The sequence below is a fragment of the Salvelinus sp. IW2-2015 genome, linkage group LG20 (assembly GCF_002910315.2).
Source record: "Salvelinus sp. IW2-2015 linkage group LG20, ASM291031v2, whole genome shotgun sequence".
Taxonomy (NCBI): Eukaryota; Metazoa; Chordata; class Actinopteri; order Salmoniformes; family Salmonidae; genus Salvelinus; species Salvelinus sp. IW2-2015.
The window spans coordinates 60,604,933-60,613,496 of NC_036860.1; the positions used below are offsets into that span (position 1 = coordinate 60,604,933).

The 8,564-nt window shown below is 41.6% G+C and overlaps 1 long non-coding RNA gene across 1 annotated transcript; it reads right to left on the bottom strand.

Moving 5' to 3' along the window:
* Positions 1–6,101: 6,101 nt before the first annotated feature.
* Positions 6,102–6,598, bottom strand: LOC139022674 (uncharacterized). Its single transcript, XR_011473742.1, has 2 exons — positions 6,452–6,598; positions 6,102–6,352 (listed from the first exon to the last, which is right to left on the bottom strand). It is a non-coding gene; the product is annotated as an uncharacterized lncRNA (long non-coding RNA).
* Between the last annotated feature and the right edge of the window lie 1,966 nt (positions 6,599–8,564).

An 8,564-nucleotide genomic window follows, 5' to 3' on the forward strand; every position in this document is an offset into this window, starting at 1 on the left:
TGTGTGTCCTTAGGTTTGTTATTGGTGTTACTGCGTTGAAAAATCAGTCATTACAAAGATTTACAAGGACCTTGAGCATTCTCTCCAGTGACCAGCTTTTATCGGGGAGGAGTCTATTTTAAAGGAAATTATTAGCTAATGACAACCTTTTAGTATCCCATTAATTTGAGGATTCCATTGATAATTTGGTGTCTTCAAATAAAAAGTGTCACGTGGTGTTACTCAATTTAAATAAAGGAAATAACATTGAGCAAAATAGTTAATGATATCATTTTAGTAAATAATTTTACTAACGTGATAGAGATCCAATGCAGACGTTTTTATATCAATATCAAATCATTTATTGGTAACAATGAAATACAGTTTTGTAATTGTTTTCAATTAAAATGAAATAAATAAATGCTTCTTAGCAAAGAGCAATTCAAATAAAAAAAACACTAGAGTCGATGTCCGCGCCCCCCGGAAACTTAATTATCAAAATAAAAAAGTCCCCATATTATCTGTCACTTTAAACTAGAGGTATATCTTTTTTTGCATTGGGGGCATTCCTCTGTCCAGTGTCTGTGTTCTTTTGCCTATCTTAATCTTAAATGTTTATTGGTCAGTCTGAGATATGGCTTTTTCTTTGCAACTCTGTCTAGAAGGCCAGCATCCGGGAGTCGCCTCTTCACTGTTGATGTTGAGACTGGTGTTTTGCGGGTACTATTTAATGAAGCTGCCAGTTGAGGACTTGTGAGGCATCTGTTTCTCAAACTAGACACTCTAATGTGCTTGTCCTCTTGCACAGTTGTGCAACGGGACCTCCCACTCCTCTTTCTATTCTGGTTAGAGCCAGTTTGCTCTCCTCTGTGAAGGGAGTAGTACACAGCGTTGTACGAGATCTTCAGTTTCTTGGCAATTTCTCGCATGGAATAGCCTTCATTTCTCAGAACAAGAATAGACTGACGAGTTTCAGAAGAAAGTTATTTGTTTCTAGCCATTTTGAGCCTGTAATCGAACCCACAAATGCTGATGCTCCAGATACTCAACTAGTCTAAAGGCCAGTTTTATTGCTTCTTTAATCAGAACAACAGTTTTCAGCTGTGCTAACATAATTGCAAAAGGGTTTTCTAATTATCAATTTGCCTTTTTTAAATTATAATTGGTGAGAGGTCTCAAATATGACATTCATTTCCATACAGTATACTGTATACACAGTATATATGAATCACGGACAAGTTTGTTCCTGTTTCAGTCGTGGGTCAAACAAAAACAGCCTAATGATTAGTTGACGATAGAGCCTCCCACAATGCAGGCGATGGCTGCAGGATGAAGTTGTGAGAAGCCAGTTCACACAGTTGACATGAATGTTCAAGTCGGAACAATTTTTATCCCCATAATGCAACACAGTTTTGAAAGGTGATGACCAACATGGTCACCGAAATGACAAAACTGATCAGCTCAAACGCATCCACTATCCACATCTTTCTTGCTCTCTCTCTCTCTCTCTCGCTCTCTCTAACACACACACACACACGGTTTAGGCACCTGTTAAGTGTTGTACTTCCTAACAGCCTGTAGATGGGGTTATTTAACAAGCATTCATCCAGTCTGCTCAGGTGTGAATAACCCTCAGAGATGCATGGAATGGGTTTAGCTGACACAAACTGAACAGTGAAATGCTTTACATAACTTTATTTCTATGTTTCATTGTTTATTATGAAATAACAGGTGGTTTAGGATGAAAGACACGCACACACAGTCTAGTTTTACTAACCTTGTGGGGACACACAATTGATTCCCATTCAAAATCCTATTTTCCCTAAACCCTAACTCTTAACCTAAACCTAACCCTTAACCCTAACCTAACCTTAACTCCTAACTGTAACCCTAAACTTAACTTTTAACCCCTAACACTAACCTTAACCCCCTTAGAAATAACCCTTTTCCTTGTGGAGACTGGCTAAATTTCCCCAGTTGGTCAAATTTGTGTTAATTTACTATTCCATAAAGTAGTGAAAGATACAAGGGCTCCCGAGTGGTGCAGCGGTCTTTTGCACTGCATCTCATTGTAAATTGTAAATAAGAATTTGTTCTTAACTGACTTGCCTAGTTAAATACGTCAACGTCAACAAAACAAAGGAGATGATTGTGGACTGTTTCTCAAGGAAACAGCAGAGGGAGCACCCCCCTATCCACATCGACGGGACAGTAGTGGAGAGGGTAGGAAGTTTTAAGTTCCTCGGTGTACACATCACGGACAAACTGAATTGGTCCACCCACACAGACAGCGTTGTGAAGAAGGCGCAGCAGCAGCTCTTCAACCTCAGGAGGCTGAAGAAAATCGGCTTGTCACCAAAAGCACTCACAAACTTCTACAGATGCACAATCGAGAGCATCCTGTCGGGCTGTATCACCACCTGGTACGGCATTTGCTCCGCCCACAACCGTAAGGCTCTCCAGAGGGTAGTGAGGTCTGCCCAACGCATCACCGGGGGCAAACTACCTGCCCTCCAGGACACCTACACCACCCGATGTCACAGGAAGGCCATAAAGATCATCAAGGACAACAACCACCCGAGCCACTGCCTGTTCACCCCGCTATCATCCAGAAGGCGAGGTCAGTACAGGTGCATCAAAGCAGGGACCGAGAGACTGAAAAACAGCTTCTATCTCAAGGCCATCAGACTGTTAAACAGCCACCACTAACATTTAGTGGCCGCTGCCAACATACTGACTCAACTCCAGCCACTTTAATAATGGGAATTGATGGATATTTATGTAAAAATGTATCACTAGCCACTTTAAACAATGCCACTTAATATAATGTTTACATACCCTACATTACTCATCTCATATGTATATGTATATACTGTACTCTATATAATCTACTGCATCTTGCCATCTTTATGTAATACATGTATCACTAGCCACTTTAAACTATGACACTTTATGTTTATATACCCTACATTACTCATCTTGTATATACTGTACTCTATACCATCTACTGCATCTTGCCTATGCCGTTCTGTACCATCACTCATTCATATATCTTTATGTACATATTCTTTATCCCTTTACACTTGTGTGTATAAGGTAGTAGTTGTGGAATTGTTAGGTTAGATTACTCGTTGGTTATTACTGCATTGTCGGAACTAGAAGCACAAGCATTTCGCTACACTCACATTAACATCTGCTAACCATGTGTATGTGACAAATACAATTTGATTTGATTTGAAATAATGGTAAACAAATAAAAATAAGCTGGATTTCTGAGAAGATGAAAAGCATGTTAAGTAACACAGGTGTAGTGTAACCCATCATATATGTACTGGGCCAGGGCTTGCTGTGGGTGTAGTTTTCAGTAACTGTTAGTGCACTAATAACCAGTATGCTGAGGACTGACACATACTGTACGTGAAAAGAATACACCATTTTCTAAGATGTCTTTTTTTAACTACATGGCTATGTAACGTGATTCTATACTATGAGTGTACAAAATATTAGCAACACCAGTTCTTTCCATAACATAGACTGACCAGGTGAATCCAGGTGAAAGCTATGATCCCTTATTGATGTCACCTGTTAAATCCACTTCAATCAGTGTAGATGAAGGAGAAAAGATAGATTATAGAAGGATTTTTAAGCCTTGAGACAATTGAGACATGGATTGTGAACGTGTGCCATTTATAGACGTCTATATTTTTGCCATATCAAGGCTGATCCAGACCGGACCAAATCTGAACCAAACATAGACGTCTATGATTGGTTCCTATTTGGTCCGAACCGGACCAAAAATTAAAGTCCGTGGAAATCAAGTCCGGACTGTACCAAAAAKATTTTTCCAAAAGACGTGGGCGTTGATCCGTGCTAACTGTGGTGTAGCCTACAGTGTAGACCCTCAGATGGAATTTGATTAATGGTAGGCCGTCCATTTGTAAAACATGCAGTTGCATTGGCTTTATTAGTCCTGATTCCTGTGACTAATGCATGTGTCTATCAGCTACCCAACTTTATCAGGAGTCAAAAATTGACGGATCCAAACTTGAAATCACTGATAATGACAATTTAGCTCATGGGTGGAAATTCCTGGACAGCAGTTGTGAGTAGCCTGATTGCCCATTCCATATTGTCCATTTTACTTTGACCTGTCCTGTTTTTAGGAAAGGGAAAGGGGGATACCTAGTCAGTTGTACAACTGAATGTATTCAACTGAAATGTGTCTGAATCAGAGAGGTGCGAGTGGCTGCCTTAATCGGCATCCACGTCAACGGCGCCCGGGGGACAGTGTGTTAACCGCCTTGTTCAGAGGCAGAACGACAGATTTTTACATTGTCAGCTCGGGTATGTTCTTTGTTAACATGTCAGGGCATTTTTTACTTGATTGGGCGCCATTTAGGTTAGGCTATTTGATGGGAGAAACCTGCATGTGTGTACAACTCATTACATTTTCATACACTTGATGTCCAGCCTGTAGGCTGCAGAAAACTCTTTCTACCAGTGGAGGCTGGTGGGAGGAGCTATAGGAGGACAGGCTCATTGTAATGGCTGGAATTCTATTTACGTAACAGAGTCAAACATGTGGTTTCCATGTGTTTGATGCCGTTCCATTAATTCCATTCCAGCCATTACAATGAGCCCATCCTCCTCTGCTTTCTACCATAGGCTATATCTGCTTCGTGATTTATGATAGATTATTTTTTTGACAGAACATTAGTGGAGCGCTGCGTCTCTCCAACAGCACCCTGGAGAGGATGGGAATGGAAGAACACAATATTTTGCACCCCTACCACCCCTACCCACAAAGTGGGCACTGCTTATCACAGGGCGGCATCAGCGCTCACTTAAAAAGACCATAGGCCATTGGTTGAGAGAAATGATCATTGTTTTTGGGCAGAATTATGTGAGGTTTCTTGTGTTGTTGTAGGAGCGTCTTGGTCAGCTTAGCTCAGAAAATGCCGCCCTCTTCTAGTCCTGCCTAATGGGCCATACAGCAACACTTAAAAGTTCTTACTAAACTTTGATACACCGGAAGTGTGACAGAGTAAACATGGACACTGAGCTTGCCCTCGCCACCACCTCAGTCTCTGTGACAATCCACCTACACCAAACAACTGCTCACTACAAGTATTATTCCAAACATGTATGAGTTTTGAACTGAGTGTACTTCTGATAACCACACTGAAACCCACAGAGCAAATGTGTGTACAATTTCTGTTTATAAATGTGTCATAAGATAAAGGCCCCAATTGAAGAGGAATGTGGAAGAACCCTGGCCAGATAGCAGAGTGCTATAACAGGTTTTTATCAGATCAGACTGGCACAAAGAAACAGGAACACAACTATCATTTGCATCCTGTAAATGTTTAGCCTGCCAGACCTGCTTATGTATTTACATACCGCTTTATTTACAAAAGCATTTAGTTGCCATGCTGGTTGAACCAGTATTTCTACTTGCACAGCATCATCTGCACATCTATCACTCCAGTGTTAATTTGCTAAATTGTAATTACTTCGCTACTATGGCCTATTTATTGCCTTACCTCCTTAGGCCATTTGCACACACTGTATATAGATTTTTCTATTGTGTTATTGACTGTACTTTTGTTTATCCCATGTGTAACTCTGTGTTGTTGTTTTTTGTCGCACTGCTTTGCTTTATCTTGGCCAGGTCGCAGTTGTAAATGAGAACTTGTTCTCAACTGGCCTAACTGGTGAAATAAATTTTATTTTATTTTTTTACATACATCGAGCGACAGCATGTCTTTGTCTCTCACATTTATAGTTAGCTGTCTCACATTGTTGTGGCCTAGTTATAGCCTGCTAATCTGTTTGTTGTGGCCTAGTTATAGCCTGCTAATCTGTTTGTTGTGGCCTAGTTATAGCCTGCTAATTAATGCTTTGATAGCCAGACACACACTCCTTATTGTGCGGCAAATTGTGGCTTGTTCAGCTGTTCTGCATCCCCACTGAGTACAGGAAGGCTCCACTAGCAAAAAAGCGTAAGGCCACACAAACCATTTGCTCCACACTCAGTGCATGGCTCCGTGCAGTGCGGTGCTTAATCCTGGGACCCAGTAGTCTGCATAGATACCTGATGCCATCTGCAGAAAACCTGTATCTTTCATATAGATGGTCATCAGGGAAGGCCAGTGGGTCCAACCGGTCCCTGAAGACCCTTTCTCGCCTGAAGGCTCTCCTCAGCACAAGTGCTTCTTCATCCACCACATCTCGCACGAATGGGCATGCCATTGTCAGAGCAGAAGGAACACACAATTTTGGGCCTTCATATAGGCTAGTGGCCACACCTGGTGCTGGGGGGGTGGGCAAAAGAGGGTGATGCCTTATAACGATGACTTGGTTGTACTGATTGCTGGGAAAATAAAAAAAAACCTTAGAAAGATGCCACCGTCCTGTGTGCTCACAATAAGAGCTCATATGTCATGGCTCACTTGACTTTACGAGAATATACCTAATTTTTATTTTGAGCTGTGTCATCTTCTTGGAGCTGGGGGAGGAAAGAAAAATAATGATTAATACATTTGTGTTACAGTTAGCATACAGTGTACATTGAAGGCATATCTCACCTCCCTCTCAAGTTTTTTTATTTCAAGGTCCAGTTTCCAATTGTCCTCTTTTTATTTCGGACTCCAGTGCAAGATTTTCCATCTTTTTCTTCTTGTACTGAATGTCTATGTCTGCCAGTTCTATTTGGCGCCGGAGTGGTTGCCATACAACTTTCTGATAGCTTGTGAGCTCTGTGAACACAATACAATTAGCGCAGCTGGAATTTGGCAGGATGTGGTGTCCTTTTTATTAATACGCACTATGTTGCCAGGCTGGTTTTCCCACTGTATAGCATTGGGTCCTGTAAAAGAAATTAGATTTTTTGATTTTGATGAGGACTCTCTCACCATTGTAGAGTAAATAGTACTTTCACAGTCTTAAATGATACCTCATGCCTTCTGGAATCCAGAGAGATGGTCTCCTCCTCATCATCGTCTCCATCATGTGCTGTTGCTGCTGCACTGGGCCCTTCACCCTATCACATTTAATCGGATTCATATTGAAGCTAGTAGACAAGACATGCCAGGCCTACAGTATGCCTTTGATGGAGTACTCACTGGATCAGCATCGTCTGGTGCTTGTGCTGGTGGCTCTAACAGGAACACAGTGCTGCCAGACACTGCAAGGCAATAGGTAAACCAAAGTCAGACAGTCCAAATTGATTCAATATGAATGTGGTTGTATCCCATGTAGAGATGGAAGGACATACCTTGAATGAAGCGGGTGGCATCTTGGGAGGAACCTATGCTCGTCTCTTTCCCCCCAGGGATCCCTTAAGACGGGCCTGCCTTTATTTAGCTCCAAGGCCATGTCCTCTGCTGGGGTAAGGTCAGCCTTTGGTGACCCCACCACCCGTGCCTTGTCTGTGGGTATTCTTTTTCACTGCTAAAACAGTACAGACAATGTGTGAGCAGGCACCTTCTGGGTACAATATATGCTTGTGCTTTGTTAAATATTAGTCAGGGACCATACCATTCTGAGAATGTTCTTGTATTTGATTTTGACCTGCTGCCATGTCCGTTTTGGCCCGTTCATGTTTATCTACACACACACACACAACACACACACACACAACCAACACACACACACACACACATTTAATGGAGTCACACTGCAAAAAATTACTTGGTATTTTTGTCTTGTTTTCAGTAAAAATATCAAAAAATGTATCATAGCTTTATACAGTGTGATGGAGTTACTTTACACAATTTCACTCATATCTGCAGTGCATTTCAATTAAAAATTTAACCGTTTCATAATTACAGTACAACTGCATTTTTGGAGATGTGAATTAAATATTTGAATTGTAATTGTGATGTTTCAGGGGAGCGGTGAGTGTGTAATTGTGCACTACTTACGCATTCAGGCGGTCTGCAATACTTTGCCACGCTTTTTTCTCTTTGCTTTATCACTGTGGCGGTGTTGCCTTTCTTCTTAATTATATCTTTTACCTCCTCATATGCCTCCATGAGGATTTGTGCTTCCGACGGGGAAAGTACGCGGCTCTAGTTGCCATGGTAAATCAGTTAATCTGTGATCTGTGGCGGGGTCTATTTGAGTGAGCCGTGAGCGCGCACCTATCCAGGATTGGTTTCACCTGGCTTAATGAATCCGTGTCTGCTCATCCTGGCTTGGTCTTTGTGCAACCAATTAAGCCTGGACGCACATGTTTTGGCTTCATTGAGCTCAGCTGAGTCATTTATCCCGGATGTCTTAATTCTACTTTTGTGCACAACAGGCCCTGGTTATCTGTTTGTTGTGGCCTAGTTATAGCCTGCTAATCTGTTTGTTTGTGGCCTAGTTATAGCCTGGTTATCTGTTTTGTTTGTGGCCTAGTTATAGCCTGCTAATCTGTTTGTTTGTGGCCTAGTTATAGCCTGGTTATCTGTTTGTTGTGGCCTAGTTATAGCCTGGTTATCTTGTTTGTTGTGGCCTAGTTATAGGCCTGCTAAATCTGTTTGTTGTGGCCTAGTTATAGCCTGGTTATCCTGTTTATGGTTGTGCGCCTCAGGTTATAT